The sequence below is a fragment of the Orycteropus afer genome, unplaced genomic scaffold, assembly GCF_000298275.1.
Source record: "Orycteropus afer afer isolate SDZICR_OR568_19922 unplaced genomic scaffold, OryAfe1.0 scaffold00125, whole genome shotgun sequence".
Classification (NCBI taxonomy): Eukaryota; Metazoa; Chordata; class Mammalia; order Tubulidentata; family Orycteropodidae; genus Orycteropus; species Orycteropus afer.
Window position 1 is genome coordinate 3,808,469 of NW_006921712.1, and position 19,796 is coordinate 3,828,264.

At 37.1% G+C, this 19,796-nt stretch overlaps 1 protein-coding gene across 1 annotated transcript in view; it reads left to right on the forward strand.

Moving 5' to 3' along the window:
- The window catches only part of DLGAP2 (DLG associated protein 2), a 353,749-nt gene that overhangs the window by 283,124 nt on the left and 50,829 nt on the right, over positions 1-19,796 (forward strand). The window lies entirely within an intron of this gene.

The window sequence follows — 19,796 nt, forward strand, 5'->3', positions numbered from 1 at the left end:
GGAGGAAGTGGGAGGGGAGCTGTTGCATTGTAAATTTTGGTCAATGACGAGACAAAGTATATGTGAACTGCTGTATGAAAAGTGAATTTACTCTGGAAATCTTCACCCAAATCAAAATAAAATTTAAAAACAAAACAAAAAAAAAACAAAACACAAGCATGTGAGAAGCAGACATGGGGGAAAAGTGACACCAAGTGCCATGAAAACTGTTCAAGAGCAAAAGCTCAGAAGAGACAAGGATGGTACTCCAGTGCTAACAGAGAGAAAAAGACTTGCCTTAGAGTCAGCACTCTAAATTCAGACTTTTTCGCCTCCTAAACTTGAAAAAAGAAATTTGTTTGTTAAAACCACCCACTTGTGGTGTCTGTTCCAGCAACACTAGATATCTAAGACTCCATGTTTCTTCAAAATTTAATTTTTATTCCCTGGAAAACTAATAATAATTCAAGCATATAAGTTGAGTTTGAGTGAACTTCCTTTCTCTAAAATCATCATGTCTAAAAGTTGAATATATAACTCCAAAAATAATTTTCAAAGTTAGGAAAAATTCTATCACCAACTTCCTTTTGCCTTGAAAAACAACCAGAAGTAGTCAAAATGCAAACTTTTTCATTGTTGCTAGCTAGTTATAATTTATCTTCAATAGTGGTATTAGACTAAAACCAAATTTAAGACACTTTAATGTTCCCAGACTAAAGCAAGAGATTGAATGAGATTGATCATTTTGAGATTTCTTTCAACCCTTTTCAAACACAGAAAAAATGTAGAGTTTTAGACACATGTATGTTGAACTTAGTTTATCATTTTAAGGACTCAAGTTTTCAAATTTGTTTCACTATTGATCATTTTCAAGTAAAACAGTAAAATGTAAGAAAATAGTTATATATATAAAGGAAATATAAATGTATGTATATAAAGCACTCCTTTTTAAAATATCTTATTATGTTGGATTTATTTCATCCTAAAATAACCATTAAGATGTAGGACCGTGAACCATAATAATCTCAGGAGACATCTATGTCAATTGGCATAACATAGTCCATAAAGATAATGTTTTACATCCTACTTTGATGAGTAGCAACTAGGGTCTTCAAAACTTGTAAGCACCATCTAAGATGTAATTATTGGTCTCTTCTCATCTGGAGCAAAGAAGAGTAAAGAAAATCAAAGACTTAAGGAGACAATTAGTTCAAAGGAGTAAGGGGCTACATGAACCACAGCCTCCACTATCCTGAAACCAGAAGAGCTGGATGGTGCCTTGCTACCATCACTAACCAGTCTGACAGGGATCATATTTTGATTATCTAGTGTTACTGTAACAGAAAATAGCACAAAGGGGTAGCTTTAACAAACAGAGACTTAGTCTCTTATAAATTAGAAGGCTAGAAGTCTGAGTTCAAAGTGCCAACTCTAAGGGCTGGGTGAAAGCCCCTCAACCTTCAGCTCTGCCTCTTGTTCCCAGCCCACTGGAGCTAGAGGCATCTCTTCACCCAGGCTGCTGCTGCCTGCTGAGGCTAACAGACCCCAGGTTGATATGTAACATGGCACAGTCCCAGGATTATGAAGCAACACAGCAGACCACTAGTTCAAGTACAAAAACAGTCCCAAGATCAGCAGACAGCAGGGCAGGTTGCTGAATGAAGACTCAGCCAAATGCAGTATCCAGATGTGCCAAGAAACTCCAGAGACCTTTCTCAATACTTCTTCTTATACACTAGAAACTGACCACAACCCCAAAGAAGCTACTCAGCTGCTCCAGTAGATTCCACAGTGGAGCTGATTACCAGTCTCATCATGGGGAATAACTACATTCAGTTGCCCAGCCATTCATAACCATGTCCAGCCAAGCTGACACATAACCTTAACTACCACAGATCACAATAGAAGTTCCTGGACAGAGTAGAAGAAAAGTGTAAAACAAAATTCAAAATCATGAAAATAATATCAGACTTACTGGTCTGATACAGACTGGCAGAACTACTGAGACTATGGCCCTTAGACACCCTTCATACTTGGAACTAAACTCACTCCCAGAGATCACCTTTTAGCCAAACAATATAAAAGCCTATAAAAGAAGCAAGAACACTGTGAGGAAACTGCTTCTCAGAATAATCAACCGTATGAGACCAAAAGAGCAGCATTTGCCCCAAAACAAAGTTCAGAAGGCAGGAAGAGGCAGGAAAGATGGGTAAATGGAAATGAGGAGCCCAGGAAGGAAGTGGGAAGAGTGCTGCTACATTGAGGGTATTGCAACTAATGTTCGGAAACAAAAATGTGCATAAATTGTTGAATGGGAAATTAATTTGCTCTGTAAATTTCCACCCAAACCACAATTAAATTTTTAAAAAAGATGTAAGAACATACTGTAATTTTGAACACAAGTAATGGGAAAGCTTTAAAAATCCCAGTGGATAGATTTTTTTTTTCCCTCCATTCAAGAGCTTCTAAAAAGAACATTTATTTTAAATAATCCATAATATGGAATATTTATAGCTCTATTTATCCATTTATTTGTTTATTTTGCAAGCCAAGGAAGAAAGATATATCAGGAAGAATGAAAATGATTAATTATATCAAATGCTATCATGAATACAATTGTTCTATGATTCATAAAAGGAGCTCTGGTAGCATAGTGCCTAAGGCACTTGACTGCAAATCGTATATCGGTTCAAACCCACCAGCCACTCCTCGTAAGGAAGATGGGGCAACCTACTTCCGTAGTGGTACTGCCTTGGAAACCCAAGGAGGGGTCACTATGAGTGAGGTCCAACTCGACGGCACATAACAAGAACAACAATGATTCACAAAATGCTCAACATTCTTGTCTCTTCTGAACATTTTATAGCATGAACTTATATCCTAGATCGTAACTATAATGATCACAGAGTTGTCTTCCACTTTTTTTTTTTTTTTTTTGTAAACAGAGGTTTAATTCTCCTTGTGATACTTGATAAGCTCTGGTAAACAGTCCTTTAAAGAAGTGAATTGTTTTGGTATTTTGTGTATTTGAGGGACAGATAGATTGTATTATTTTCAAAAGACTCTCAGAGAGTCTACATCTGCATTTCTTGGATTTAGAAGACAAAAGCATGAGTGTAAAATCTCTTAAGCAAAGATGCTAGTGAAGGTATAGATATTTGACACGTAACTTCAATGGGTCAAATGTATGTCTTCAAATATATGTCTGCAATATCTGTGACCAAGAAAATCCCTACTTAGTATAATCTGGGGATCACATGGAGAATATTTTGTGGAGAGCTAGCAGAGGAATGCATTCACTTTCTCAAACTTAGAGAAGCCTAGAGTCTTTTTTCTGCCTCTCAACAAAATAGCCAGGTTGATGGAAGAGGAACCCAAGATACAAGTTGTGACTGAAAATCTCAGAAGCCATCAGATTCTGTATGAGGTATCTTCATTAGTATGCTTCAAGCCAACAAAAATGAAGTAATTGACTATGTTAACATTAGCAGTCACATGTACTTGGAAATTCAGAGTCCTCAGGTTCATGCATAGAACAGCTTTCAGATATGGCTCAAATTCTTGATAAAGAAAACCATCCCTAGTTATCAATGAGGGCTCAGTTTCATCATCAGAGATATTGTGAGGTCCTTGAGGGCACAAAGACTGTGTAGCCCCAACCTGGGACTGCTTCTCCAGAAAGTGACCACAGCACTTGGCAGGAGGGACATCCGTTGACATGTGTATTCCCATTCCTCCCTCGAGATTCTTCTCTGGCCTCCAGCTCCTTAAACATTTAACTCTCCTCTCTCCATTCACTTTAAAAAGCTACAGAACTGCCAGCACCCTTCTATGAGTTAAGTAGTATAAGAACATATCTGATTTATCAGATAAAATATCCAGCTACAGAAAAGGCTTTTTGTTTTTAGGTTTTATTATTATTATTTTGATTCTGTATCTGGATTTGTCGTCATCAGAAGGAAATTTGAAAGGTTATAGAAAAGGAAAAAAAATGAGATATTGTCTTATGACTGTGAACACACCAAAGCAAGCCATTACTTACACTCTGGCCAGACATTTATTAACATCTAAACTCTGTATTAGACAACACTAACAGAAGAGCTGTGCCTGGGTGATGCAAACAGTTAACATGGTTGGTTGAAAAACAAAAGGAGATTTGAATCCACACAGAGCCGCCTTGGAAGAAGACCTAGAATCTACTTCTGAAAATCAGCCATTGAAAACCCAAAAGAGCACAGTTCTAGTCTGACATACTTGGAGTTGCTGTGACTCGGAATCGACTCAATAGCAACTGGTTTAAAGAAGAGCCACATATAAACCCAGGCCAAACCTTCATAGGCTCCACCTTGTAGGCTCAAAATGCCAAAGTAATTCATTTTTAAAACACATTTGCCTAATAATTCCCTCTTGTTTCTCTTAAGTTTGCTTTTTTTCTCCTGCCCATACATTCATTAATGTGCAATTGTAGGATTTTTAGATGTTTCCATGTCTTTCTTTCTTTTTAAATAACTCCATTAACCTAGTGCTAACTAAATATTATGGAGCCCTACTGGCCACTCCTCGGAAGGAAGGTTGGGCAATCCTACTTCCGTAGTGATGCTGCCTCGGAAACCCAAGGAGGGGTCGCTATGAGTCGGGGCTGACTCGACGGCAAACAACAACAACAACTGGCACAATGGTTAAGAACTCAGCTGCTAACAGAAAGGTCAGCAGTTAAAACCCACCAACTGCTCTGTGGGAGAAAAGACCTGGCGATCAGCTTCCATAAAGATTACAGCCTAGGAACCCCCATGGGTCAGTTCTCCTCTGTCACAGGGGTCACTGTGAGTCAGAATTGACTCACCAGTACTCAACAACAATAGTAGGAACTAAATATTAAGTTATACCTTTGGTTTAGGCAGAAACTAGATTGGATTTTATACATATTGTGGTGTTTAAAAAAGATTTAAATGAAGTTATACTTGGAGTCTATCTCCAGAGTCCATCATGTCCTTTATCTTATAATATATAGTAATAATTTATTGTGTGTATTGTCTCTATCCCTTTGTAGAATATAAATACCAAAAGGGGAGGGATTTTTCTTACTTTTGACTCCCCAGTGCCTAGCATAATGCTATTTTGATTACCTCCTTTACTAAGCCCTGGTGAAGAAGGGAAACCATCCCAGGGTTATGTTGCTGTTGTTGTTGTTATGTGCCAACAAGTTGGACCTGACTCATAGCGACCCCTCTTTGGGTTTCTGAGACAGTATTACTATGGAAGTAGATTGCCCCATCTTCCTTCCGAGGAGTGGCTGGTGGGTTTGAACCGATATACAATTTGCAGTCAAGTGCCTTAGGCACTATGCTACCAGAGCTCCTTCCCAGGGCTATAAGGAGGGCCAAACACCTGACACTGGACAGATGAGATTGACAACAGTTTATTAATCACATATAATCACATACACCACACAACATTTCATGCAGGGGTATACAGAGCTTGCACTTGGAAACAGAACAACAAGGTCTATAGGAGGCAAGCTTTGTAGTAACAAGAGGATGTAATAACCTGTGGGAAGCTAAAATTGGCTTGTTTGAGTAATTCCACAGGCTGGCAGGAAACTAAATTCTGCTTACTCAGCAAAGCAGGAATTGTGACTGGGCCCCATAATCCCCATAATAAGGATATTTCCTTGGCTATGGGACCTTGAAGCACCTCTGGTGGTGCAGTGGTTAAAGCATTTGGCTGCTAACCAGGTTGGTGGTTCAAATCCACTAGCTGCTCAGTAGCAGGAAGATGAAGCAATCTACTTCCATAAAGATTTAAAGCATTGGAAACCCAATAGGGGTCGCTATGAGTTGGAATAAACTCAATGGCTATGAGGGGACCTTACCCACAGGAGGACAGTGGGGAAAGAAACTTGTGATTAGGCCATTTGACATGCTCCTGGTTTTCCCCAGATGCCAAAGCACACATGATATTTAGCTTTAATTTTAGGCTTATACCTCAAGTGCCTGGCACTTAATTGAGTAGATAATAAATAAATATTTTTAAATTCTTTTAATTAAAAATGAACAAATGAATTAATCAAAAGGAATTTATCTCCTTCTCTTTCTGAACTCTCATAGTTAGTAGTAGCCTGAAGATGGCTTTCACTTTGTGAATGATTTTTCTGCGTTTAGAGGTGAGCAGAGAAGAGATAGAGAATAAAGATTTTTATGTAATGTCAGTAGCACCTAGTATGTAGTATGTAATCAGTAAATATTTTTGGAGGTGTAAATTAATGAAGCAGTAACTTTTATGAACTCATTGTAGAACTTCCCTATAATTCATTACAGATTTGCATCTTTTGTTTCTCTTCCTCCCAAAGATAGGGTCCAATTTTTTTTTTTTTTTTAAATAAAGAGTAACATGTGAGATGAGACACAGTATCAGGAGCCAGCTGGCAAGTCAAAATGTTATGAACAGTTTCTGAAAAGCACAGTAAACTGCCACTTTGGACTATGTATCGTCTATTCAATGTTCTCATCTCAAGGTTGTGCTAAGGGATGATTCATAGTGCAATTTTCAGGCCAACCTTTTCTATCAGTATGCCCTTTGCCTTGGGCCAGGGAGAAACACAATTTCCTGGAGACTACAGTGGACTATAGTGAACCTTTTTCCATTTTGTTATAAATGCTTAACTTTCAGGAGTACCATTATAAATGGGGAATTTGAAGCATGTGTTTTAATTACTAGGGCAAATCAGGAGCTTACAGATATGCTAGCAATGATAATACTTTATATTTGAAAAATATTTGTTCTTTCCACTAGACTTGTGAGTTTCATAAGAAAGGAATTATCCATACTTCTTTGCAGAAAGGTTGAAAAAGAGTTTCTAAAGGTCATATGGTTCATAACAGAGGTGCCAGAGCTCAAGCCTGGGTCTTCTAAATCTCAGGTCTAGAGCATTCTGCCACACCAGATTTTCACTCCTCTCTAGTGGCTGAAGTGTTTCTGGCAACATGTTGTTTATACTCTGCTAGCTTTAAGTGATGGTGTTTATTGATTCAAGTAAGCTATGAAGTTCACAGAAAGTACTCTGGTATGAGAAGCATTGATTTATTGGCACAACTGACATTAGGTATCTGACCACTCAACTAATCATGCACAGAAGGCAATTCAAAATGCTTGGCATATGTTCTGAGGATCAATAATTTTATTTTCTTTCTATTATAGTCACCTTGATATTATGACTATGTAGTCCGTATTATAGGTTTGAGGGCCTTCCAACTTCCATATCAAAGTTTATGGGAGAAGTAGACAATATTTAGGATATATTAATTTGACTCTGAAGCATCAGTAAGTATAAATAAAACAGAGTATATATTGTTTCTCCCTTCACAAGTAGTATTTACTTCACACTGTATTAATTTCATGATGAAAAGTTACTTTGTTTCCAGAAAAAAGTAGTCATCGGTAACTCTAGATATATTAAGAGCCATGCACTTATTTTTTGCCATAAATACATGGAAATATCAATTGTTTCATCAGCAAAAACACTACCTATAGAATTACTCCTTCTTCAATTTTGATAGAAAAATATTATTTTAGTACAACTATTATATAGACTTCATTCAAAAATAAATGTCCAACTTATACATACACACACACATTGATTGTGAAGACATATGACAAGTGTGTGAAAACCTATGACAAGTGCCATCTGCTATACAATTTGCAACTTCTCAAAGAGCAGATTAATCAGTCACCTAGTTGTCACCCAATTGTAACAGTCAACTTTAAAAAAATTATTCTTTTAAAACATACTTTCCATCTAAATTTAAAGCTTAATGCTTTTAAAGGATTGTTACATAATTTCATTCTACTGAACAATTAATTTATGAAGAAAATAAAGTCTGTTACTGATACATTTTTTTTTATCTTGTCATCTAATCATCATAAAGTTAAATCTGTGCCATCACTGTTAATGAATTGCCTTTTGGGGTTATCATTTTGCTTTGTTTCCTAGCCCTTTGCACATTCAAATTCCTGTGCTTAGAAACTTATATGACTCTTCACATCATTTAAAGTTGATTTATTCTCAATTTTTCTCCAGAAAATCCAACTTTTTACTGTGTAATGTGATTTTAAAATATATAAAATTAAAATAGGAAGTGTCTTGAGCAGAGAAACAGCTGTTATCACTTTCCTTTACTGTCTACAAGATGTTAAATGCCGGTTAGACTATAATTTCTTGCTAATTAACACATTTGAAATAGATGTCTTTGCAGCTAACCCATCAATGTTTCCCCAGAACATGTGTGGTCCACATAATGTTTTGTAACTTTAGGGAGATCATTATGTGTATGCCTGTGGGATGTGGTTTCTGTGTCCTGTTTGATTTACACTTATGTTTGAGACTAACGTTAATTAAAGTGTCAAAATAGCTTTAATCTTTTATGTTGAATTTTTTGCCTTCAAAGTTTGTTTTCTCCAATATACAGACTCTCATTTAGACATTCATGGGCTTGATTATTGTAATTCCTATTATGGTGCTATCCTTGAAGTTCTAATTAGGAAAGTGTAATAAATTTAAGTGTGCCTGTTACATTCAAATAGAATGGTGATGCTTGTCATTCAACATATATTTTATCTTGATTATGTATTTGTGCTTTGTATGATAGGATGCTAATTTTTAAATTTCCTTTTTGGCTTGCAAATGCCTTCAAAGATTGAGTTCAGAAGTGGTGTCCATCATTCCAGGTGTAAGTTGATAATTAGGGATACATTTAAAGTAATGATGTATGCACATTTGAGACACCCCAAAGTAATGTACAAGTGTAAATTAGGAAACTGTTTATTTCATTTCATTTAAATTAGTTCATTTCAATGAAAATATGGTGCTCCAAATTCTCCTTCAATAATTCTGTTACCCCAACACTTTGAAGACCTCAAGTACCTTTGGTTAATTTCATCTGTTTTATGCTATATATTGAATGGATATATGTGCATTTTATTGTCATATTTTTAATCTATTTATAGATATGTATTGATAATTAAATTTTTGTGCCAAAAACAATATTCTAGATAAGCACTTCTAATAAAACTCTCTACAGTGATGGAAATGTCATAAAGCTGTCCTGTCCAGTGCCATCACCATTATCTACATGTGGCTATTGGGCAGTTGAAAAGTGGCTAGTGCTACAGGGGAATTGAATTTTTAATTTAATTTAATTTTAAATAATTTAAATTTGGCTAGTGACTATGCTATTGGACAGTACAGTTGTAGAACACAGCCTTCCTCATATAGTCAAGATAAATATATTAATTTTTAGACAAAAACTTGTTGTTAGGTGCCACTGAATTGGGTCCAACTCATAGAGACCCTGTGTACACAGTTTTAGTGGGATAATAATCTTCCACCCATCCCTTTCATTCTGTCAACAGTGTCAGCAGCAGCAGCCACCCCCTTCACAGGTGTCAACTCCCACCTTCCCATCTGACAGTCCTTTTTACTCTAGGGCTTTGAGCACTTTCTTCAAAATGTATCTCCAAAAGAGATTAATTTAATTCCAAATATATCTGGGAAAGTTCAATTTCTATATCCCCTTATGCAATACCTCATTTATTCAGCCTTAATAGGGAAGAACCAATCCACATGAGTAAAATTTCCTTTAAACATTAACTATTTTAGTTAAATATAATTATTATAGAAATCTTCCTAAAATTTATTATATACATAGTCAATTACATCTTAAATAGTGTAATTAACTTTTTCTTGAGGATTCAGTCATTATATTGATCCTAATATATTCTAGAGCTTTTAAAACCAAAAGCATTTTAATACCTAGACTCATTTCCCCCCCTAAAGAAGGTAGTCAAGTCTTCAGATACTTCAAGGTACTAAGTAATCATTTCATTCTTTTTTTTTTTCAAAATACATATTTTATTGCCTGTATTTAATACTTAATGCAGTTATTAATTTAATTTAATGTTATACTTTATGTGATTATTTAGAAATCTCTTTGATCATCTGCTTTTTGAATTATCCAATAGAATTACATTGCTAAATTAAATTTAAAATTTTCAATTGAATTTGTTTGCCTAACATGCATGTAAAAAATGGTAAAAAAAAAAAAAGCCTGTAATTAATAACTATTAGCTTTGATAAGTATATTCTAATTGTGTATTCACATACATAAAATTAAGACAATTATTATCACCCTGACTATCCAATTGAAGAACTGAATACTTTTCTTGACTGTCTAAATTATTTAATTGCTGATTTTAATCTATGTCAGTTAATTAACATGAACAAATGATCATTTTTAATTCATTTTACCTCTTGTTTCCCAGCATCTAATTCTAAATGTAATGAAGCATGTTGTTGTTGTTGTTGTTGTTGCTGTTATGTGCCGTCAAGTCGGACCCGACTCATAGCGACCCCTCCTTGGGTTTCCGAGGCAGTATCACTACGGAAGTAGGATTGCCCAACCTTCCTTCCGAGGAGTGGCTGGTGGGTTTGAACCACCAGCCTTCTGGTTAGCATGTGTTGTTGTTGTTGTTATTTGCCATCGAGTCGGCCCCGACTCCTAGCGACCCCTCCTTGGGTTTCCGAGGCAGTTATCACTAGGGAAGTAGGAATGCCCAACCTTCCTTCCGAGGAGTGGCTGGTGGGTTTGAACCGCCAGCCTCCTGGTTAGCAGTCAAGTGCCTTAGGCACTATGGTACCAGGTTAGCATGTAGGAATATATAATTCTATTCCCAAGTGATTGTAAGCATTCAATGAATATTTGTCCAAAGACTGTATTAATGAATGGATGACTACATTGATACACTTTACCAAAAAAAAACCAAACTCACTCCAGTGGAATCAGATCAGACTCACAGCAACCCCTCCTTGGGTTTCTGAGGCAGTATCACTATGGAAGTAGATTGGCCAACCTTCCCTCTGAGGAGTGGCTGGGGGGGTTGAACCACCAGCCTTCTGGTTAACAGTCAAATGCCTTAGACACTATGCCACCAGAGCTCCCTTGATATACTTTAGATTTTAAAAAATCATGTCTCAATGTTATTTTCTATACCTAAATTATTTCATGTACTGAAATTTATGTTTACACAGGTCTTGCCTGCTAACCAGATGGCTGGCGGTTCAAACCCACCAGCCACTCCTCGGAAGGAAGGTTGGGCAATCCTACTTCCGTAGTGATACTGCCTCGGAAACCCAAGGAGGGGTCGCTATGAGTCGGGGCCGACTCGAGGGCACATAACAACAACAACAACAACAACACTTGATATTTAATTTTTCAAATATAAAATTCAAAACTATTCAATATACCAGAAATATGAAAGTAATTTGTTGTTCTTCTATAAACAATCCCATTTAAGAACCACATGAGGGATTATATATATGTGAGTCCACTGTAAGTGAGAGTGACAAAGGTACATTCAAAATATATATTAAACACCCGCTCCACCTCTTTAAATTCTAATATCCCATTGACTTTTATACTAACACATAAGAAAAAGTATGGTATATGGGTGTCTAGACGTTTTCATTGTATTACTAAATCTGTTCCTTTTGTCAACATGTCCCTCCTTGGGCTTCTGAGGCAGTATCACTACAGAAGTAGATTGCTCAACCTTCCTTCCAAGGAGTGGCTGGTGGGTTTGAACCACCAGCCTTCTGGTTAGCAGTCAAATGCTTTGGGCACTATGCCACCAGAGCTCCTCATATAAAATTTATTAGTCTCAAATCACTAGATATCAATCAGTATTCATTTCTTTCAAATCTATGTGTTGGATTTCCCACAAGATCATTAACAAAGAAAATAACATGCAAAAGTGATTAGTATTTTCAGGGGCTTAAAAATGTCTCATTGTCATGATTTGGGGCTAAGTCAATGTCAATTAACAACAACAACAAAATATGTATCGAATAGAACTCTGCAATGCATATATTTTCACCATTGAGATGTTGGTGGCTCTGATCTTGATCCTCGTATTTTAAACAAAGCTTTCTCTGACCCCCTTAACTTAATTCCCCAAATTTTTCCTAGAGAATCTGAAGTCCTGAGGCAATATCACGGGTATTTCCCTTTGAATGGGTGGCATGGCTATTTGTAAGTGTCACAGAAGCATAGAAGACAACATAAGATTATATTTAATAGTGCAAACTTTGGCAACAAGACTAGTTTGATTCAAATTCTTTCACTTACCATCTATAATACAGGAGAAAAATATTTCAATTGCTTCTATTTCATAGAATTTTGGGAATGTTAAATGAAATGATCCATGTCAAAATAACATAGTGATTGGCACTTACTAAGTTTCATCACATGCTAGCTATTTCCAAGAAAACTTTGTACAAATAGATTTTCTTTTCATATTAATTTGAAAATTTTTGCCCTATTCACATTCACTCTAAATCACAAAATGATTTATGAGTCTTTGTTTGCTGATCCTGATTGTTTCTCAATTCACTGTAGCACTGTCCTCTTCACAGCTGCGTATGCTACAGATCAATTGTTAACACAGTGATAGTGTGTTGTCTCCTGCCTTTTCTATATCCAGATGGTTGATCAGTGTGCTGGGAAGGGGTAATGATTGAACAACACCATTATTCAGCTAAAATAGATAACAAAAAACTTCACATGCAAAATTTTGTCATTCACAGTGCAATAGTATTATGTGCTCTGCCAAAATACTAATGGGTTGGGGGAAAAAAAGAAAAGCTTCATGTTATACTGGATCTGAAAACAGCCTGTGGTACATTGTATTACACTGTATTATAGTGTAGAAATATTAATACTTTGAAAATTACTAGGTCCCACATTCTTTCCTGTAAACCAAGGAAATATGTCATTAGGTACATAAGCAAATATTAGAAGGTCTTTTTCACAATAATAATTTTCATCATTTAAGGAATTGAGACCTAAGTGCAATTAAATTCCCTTTATTCTATGTTAAGCCCATTAGTTAATAGTTCATTTAAACAATTTGGATCCTGGGAAAATGGAGTGCAATCATTGACATTTCTTCTGCAATCAAATGTATTTTGATTTTTTGAAGGAAACATGGAATTTTTATCATTAAAATCTTGGTAAAAGCCTAAGTGGTTGTGGTGCAGTGAATTACTTGGTATGGCTTTTCTAGCCATAGTCTTTGTAACTCCCACCAAATTACTGGGTTGCTGTTCTTGTTGTTGTTATGTGCTGTCAAGTCGGACCCAACTCATAGCGACCTCTCCTTGGGCTTCTGAGGCAGTATCACTATGGAAGTAGATTGCCTCATCTTCCTTCCGAGGAGTGGCTGGTGGGTTTGAACCGCCAGCCTTCTGGTGAGCAGTCAAGTGCCTTAGGCACTATGCTACCATGCAAATAAGGTTTATAGAACTCTGATTTGCGGTTGGTTAGTTTTGTCACTCTTCCAAGCTTAAAATGAGCCTTCTTAGAGGTAGAAAGCAGATCTCACTGCCAACAAGAGAAAAGAGCTGGAGGTGAAGTGGAGCACACCCTTGGATGGGAGGTCCCTGCTGTGGAGCTCCTTAGTAGAGATGCCCCAGCAGAGAGAGACATCCAGCTGAGAGATGGTGGTAGTGGAACCAAGAGTCTGGAGAAAGAGCAGTGGGCTTTCCAGCCCATGGAACAAGAGAGTTGCATGCCCTTGGGCAAGAGTCTTGCTGGCAGAGTGGGGTGCACCTAGGTGTACCTATTGGCAGAGCTAAAAGATCTTTGTTAACATTTTCCCAAGAAGACCAGAGGCCAGGCCAAAGCCAAGATCCAGAGAGGCATGCCTGAGAGCATAGCAGAGGGAAATTGTCCTGATTGAACAATTATATCCTGAGCATGTTCCTGAACCTGAATTGTAGCCTGTTACTTCCCTAACAAACCCCCAAATCCCGAGTATTTTTGGTGAGTTCTGTGTGGCCATTGCAATGAATTATCGAACTCAGTAGAGAAGTGAGTGTCGTGGGAGGGCTAGTTGGTGTCAGAGTTTGTAAAAAGGCTAAAGGTGGCAGCATGTCTGGCCTCATAGGAATAAGTTTTGGGATGTTGATGGTGATTCTGTTTCACCCTTGTGAGGTTGGAGGAGGTCAGAAGATGCCACCCTCATGCCCTTTTTGCAGTGATTCTCACATTTAACTTCACTGTGAACAAAATTTTCAATGTGCTACTGTGTGATGTTGAAGGACCTCTCTCTTAAAATAAATTGAACACAACATGAGAAACAGGGTTGAGCCATGTAAATGGTCAGAGGAAAAAACAAAAGAACCATTATAATCTACAGAGAGGCAACTGAGTCCCAGTTCTCTCACTTTCTGTCTGATGACTATGGGAGAAAGTTTAAACCATCTGAACCACAATTTTCTCATCTGTGAAATGCAAATAAAAAATATAGCTACCTCACAAAGCAAAAAATTAAGTCAGTGTAATGGCCACCTTTACTGAGCAATTGTTCCTGCCTCCTCCTTCATTTGCATTGTTCCTGTTCCCCACAGCAATAAATAAAATAGATAATTGAGGTAACTGAGATTCACTCACACACACTCACTCACTGCCATCAAGTTGGATCCTACTCATAGCTACCCCTCCTTGGGTTTCTGAGGTGATATCACTACGGAAGTAGATTGCCCAACCTTACTTCCAAGGAATGGCTGGTAAGTTTGAACTGCCAGCCTTCTGGTTAGCAGTCAGATGCCTTAGGCACTATGTCACCAGAGCTCCTTAACTGAGACTAAGAGAAGATAATTTGTTCAAAATCATACAATTACATCTTTTCATACCTCAAGCAAGGAAGATTTAGTTTAGGTCTAATAAAACAAGGATAGAAATGTGTAAGATTTCTCTTTCTAAAGATTTTAAAAGAAATCTAAAATTTTTGAAAGAAAACAAAAATCCTCACAATTGGACCAATAAGCAACATCACAATAAATGGAGAAAGGATTGAGGTTGTCAGAGACTTCATTTTACTTGGCTCCACCATCAACATCATGGAAACAGCAGTCAAGAAATCAAATGATGTATTGAGCTAGGCAAATCTGCTGCAAAAGACCTCTTTAAAGTATTAAGGAATGAAGATGTCACTTTGAAGACTAAGGTGTGCCTAACCCAAGCCATGGTATTTTCAACTGCCTCACATGCATGTGAAAGCTAGACAATGAATAAGGAAGACAGAAGAGGTGATGCCTTTGAATTGTGGTGTTGGTGAAGAATATTGAAAATGCTATATACTGCCAGAAGAATGAACACATCTGTCCCAGAAGAAGTGCAGCCAGAATGCTTCTTAGGAGCAAGAATGGCCAGACTTCCTCTCTTCAACTTTTGTCATGTTGTCAGAAAGAACTAGTCCCTAGAGAAAGATATCATGCTTGGTAAAGTAGAGGGTCAGTGAAAAAGGGAAAGACCCTCAATGAGATGAATTGACACAGTGGCTCCAACAAAGGGCTCAAGAATAGCAAGGATTGTGAGGATAGCACAGGACCAGACAGTGTTTCATTCTGTTGTGCACAAGGACACTATGAGTCAGAACTGCACTGAGGGTAACAGCAAATATACAGGTATCCCTCGCTTTTTGAAAGTCTGTTCTACACCACTGCACTTTTACAAAAGACATACATTAGTACCTGTTTTCACTAATCAAAATAAATTCAAAGAGCATTTTCGCTTATACAAAAAAGATGAAAAGTGAAACTAGCGTTCACAGGTTTGCAGAGACCTGTTAAAGAGGCAGTGTGCACACAGAGCAGGGACTGGCATCGCCCAGCTCCTCCTTCCGGAATTACCCTCGGCATCTCAGCACCATGCTGCCATAGCTTTGAACTTTCTGTAAACATTATATGTTAGTGTTATTGTACATTTTATATGTTATTTGGTATGACTCTGTAGTTATTTTGGGGGTCTGAGAGTGCTCAAAAATTTTCCTATATAAATTAGTGATAATTGCAATTAATGGCAATTGCTTCTTCTACTTTAAGCCATTTTGGCTTTCAGAAGGTTTCATAGGCACATTCCACTTTCAGATAGTGAAGGAAACCTGTATATCTTTGCTCAAGGAGTTAAACAATTGAAATAAGAGATCTGAGATATAAAAATACTAAAATATAGAAAAGCAAGACTTTGAAGCATGTTTTTGTTTTGTTTCATTTTGTACCCCATTTGGAAGAAGAGAGAACAATAGAATGGTCATTTGATATTTCCCCGAGAAGATGAATAATTTGAGGAACACTCTGACACTTGTACAGAAAACACATTGTTAGGCTGTATCACAAGAAGAAAAAAAAAAAACCTAAGTCTATTCAGCCTCCCTAATGAGAGCCTCCAGACCTCTAGGAAAAATCAAATTACATTTTTAGAGTATCTTTTAAATCAAAGAATTTTTTTTTTATTGATAACTACCCACACACTGATACTAAATAACTAATTAACTACTGTGAATTTACTACTAGTGACAGGCACCCTATTTCCAGCCATGTGAATCTATATGTAGTTGCGGTAATTATCTAAGAAGCTGTGGCATCTGCTTGTACTTTCTCACTCAACCCATCTCACATGGCCAGCCATTGTTCATCTTTCAAAGCTTAAGTCAAGCTTATTCTTCTCCATGAAGCCCTCCTTTAATGTATGAGTTATTCTCTTCTCAGGCTTTCATAGACCCATACACACATTATTTTTTGCCCATATCTTCCATTTAATTGGGGGCACACTGGGGTCAGGATCTTAGGCTCTAGATAAATGTTTATTGAAGTCATTGAATCTTACGATATTCCAGCAACAAAGGATACTTGAAATGCAGTTTACATCTGTGCCCAGGATGGAAGAAACTCCAAACTTGCTTCAGTTTCATTCAGCTCGTCTTTAGTATATTCACAGTAATAACATCAACACTGACACATCAGCTAATACTATATACCTGTATAAAGTACCTGTATATGGTTTGACAGTGAGAATGAATGATTATAAGGGTTTCAATGCCAGTAAGCAGTTGGTTTTTTAAATAATAAGAAAAGAAATATTTGGATTTACTTTCTAAAATTTTTATTTGGAGAATATAGTAGCCTAACTAAAGAATTCAACACTTGGATTTGCTCACAGAATGAAGAACTCTCCTGACTATTACAACTTTTACCAAAGTCAATCAATAATAATCTCTGTGTGTCTGTGCAAAATTGTTTCCAACAATATTGTTCAATCAGTGCTGCTCTCTACATGCCTAACTGTGTCAAGCCATGTTTCCATAATGGTTCTAAGAACAGGTTTGTTCGAATGTGAACACAAACTTCAAAAGTGTTTTAAAGATTTCTCTAGTCATCCAGAACACTCACTATGCTTCTGCCCTCCCCAGTTTAAGTATTCTTTAAGCATGCTAGAGTTGAAAAGGGAGCTCTGGTAGCGTAGTGCCTAAGGCATTTGACTGCTAACCAGAAGGCTGGCAGTTCAAACCCACCAGCCACTCCTCGGAAGGCAGGTCGGGCAATCTATTTCCGTAGTGATACTGCCTCGGAAACCCAAGGAGGAGTGGCTATGGGTCGGATCTGACTCCACGGCAATGGTTGCGTTTTTGCGAGAGGTGAAAAAAAAAAAAGAAAAAACTTAACTTCCGTCAAGTCGGATCCAACTCATAGTGATCCCTCCTTGGGTTTCTGAGGCAGTATGTTGGGCAATCCTACTTCCGTAGTGATACTGCCTCGGAAACCCAAGGAGGGGTCGCTATGAGTCGGGGCCCACTCCATGGCAAACAACAACAACAACATCACCATGGAAGTAGATTGCCCCATCTTCCTTCCAAGGAGTGGCTGGTGGGTTTGAACTGCCAGTCTTCTGGTTAGCAATAAAAAAAAAAAAAAGCCTTTGGCACTATGTCACCAGAGCTCCTCATAGTGAATGGCTTTTTTAATTAATTTGTTAACAACAACAAAACACATTGTTCAGCTCTGTTTTTAAAAGGGAATCAATTTAAAAATCCAAATTATCACCTTATAGAAAACACATTTTAAGGTCAGGAATGTGATATTAGACTTTCTTTTGATCACTGAGATACATCAAAACGTTCTCTGTAATTTTTTTTTACAAGATATTTCTTATAAGAAAGAAGTTTTAGTTGTATGATCATGTGTTCAGACTATATTATACTAAATACTTTTGATAAGATTTATAATGTTAAATCTTATGAAAAGAAAACCTTTGAGAATAACTGTGAAATAGTTAATGAAGCAAATAGGGAATTATTTTTTTAGTACATTTATTTAAATTTTATGGGAAAATTTTTAATTATCTGCCATTTCAGTTGTGCTTACCTATGACATGTCAGTATAATGTTTGTATATATTTCATTGTTCACTAGCCAAATGAACACAGCTGGGAAAATCCAATAAATTTTGTCATTTTGCTATTACTCTTATACTCATCTAAATGTAAAAATAAAAATAAAAGTATTAAGATAGACATAACTTTTAAACCTGTATTTCTCTTTTGTTTTTCATTGTCACTATCCCTATTATTGGGATAGGAAATTTCTTTAGAACCAGTATTTCTGCTTAAGAGAACCAGCACAGTATTAACTGTGCAGTCTGAAGTGATATCAAGAGCATCTATTCACAGTTTCCAAGCACAGTGGATGGTGATGCTTACTTTCTGCTAGAGCTGTAGAACTCTGAAGATATGTCATTAAAGGATAAAGGCTATCTTTTCAGTAAATGAACCATGCCAAATAGGTTAACATGAAAACAGCCACCTAATTTCCAATGTTTTCATATGAAAAACTCTATCAAATTGGTTTCTTTGCATTTTTACCCTACTGGTTCTCCTATTTATGTGTTTATGTGGCACTTAATATCCCTGACATATCAATACTATGAAATGCTATTAAAAGCTTCATGAAAGTTGAATTTTTTAACATACACCAATGTCATAAACAGACCAAAATACTCAAGCCCAGTTATTCATATACCAATTAGAAAGAACAGGGAATTGTCAGACTTGATAACCAAACAAAATGAAATAACAAGTGGTTTTGGTTATTTTCATGCCACTCTAACAGAAATGTCATAGGTGGGTAGCTTTAACAAACAGGATTTATTCTTTTACAGTTTTGGAGGCTAGAAGTCCAAGTTCAAAGCGCCAACTCTAGCTGCTGTGTGAAAGCCCCTCGACCTTGGGCTTCAGCTCTGCCTCTTGCTCCCAGCCCACTGAAACCGAAGGCTTTTCTCAACTCAGGCAGCTGCTGGCTGGTAAGGCTGGCAAACCCAAGGTCAACAAGTAAAAAGGCACAGTCCCAATATTACCAAACAACATGGCAGCCCACTAGTTCAAGTCCCAAGACAGTTCCAAGATTGGCAGGAAATGTGGCTGGCTGCTGACTGAAGACTCAACTACATGCATGGTCCAAACGTGCCATAAAGCTGCAGAAAATTCCCAAAGCTTCCTCTTATATACTGGAAGCAGACCATATCCCTAAAGCAACTACTCAGCTGCTCGTGGCAGATTCCATCATGGAGTTAATTGCCAGTGTCACCATGGGGAATAACTACAACCAGGCCCAGCCAAGTTGACATATAACCTTAACTACCACACAAATCATTTCACAGAATGATCTAATCACATACATAAGACCTTCATCTCAGAGAGGAGCAAATGATTCCCACTCAGAAAGATGAAATGATTTAGCTAATTTAGATTGGTGAACCTCAGTACTACTGACATTTGTGGCTGGATAATTCTTTGTTGACAGGTAACAGCCCAGCTTGTAGACTGAGACAGACTAGGAAGAAGGAAGAGGCCATCCACTTCTGAAAGAATTGGTCAGGGAAAACCTTATGAATAGCAAAGAAACACTGTTTGGTACATTACTGCGCACCA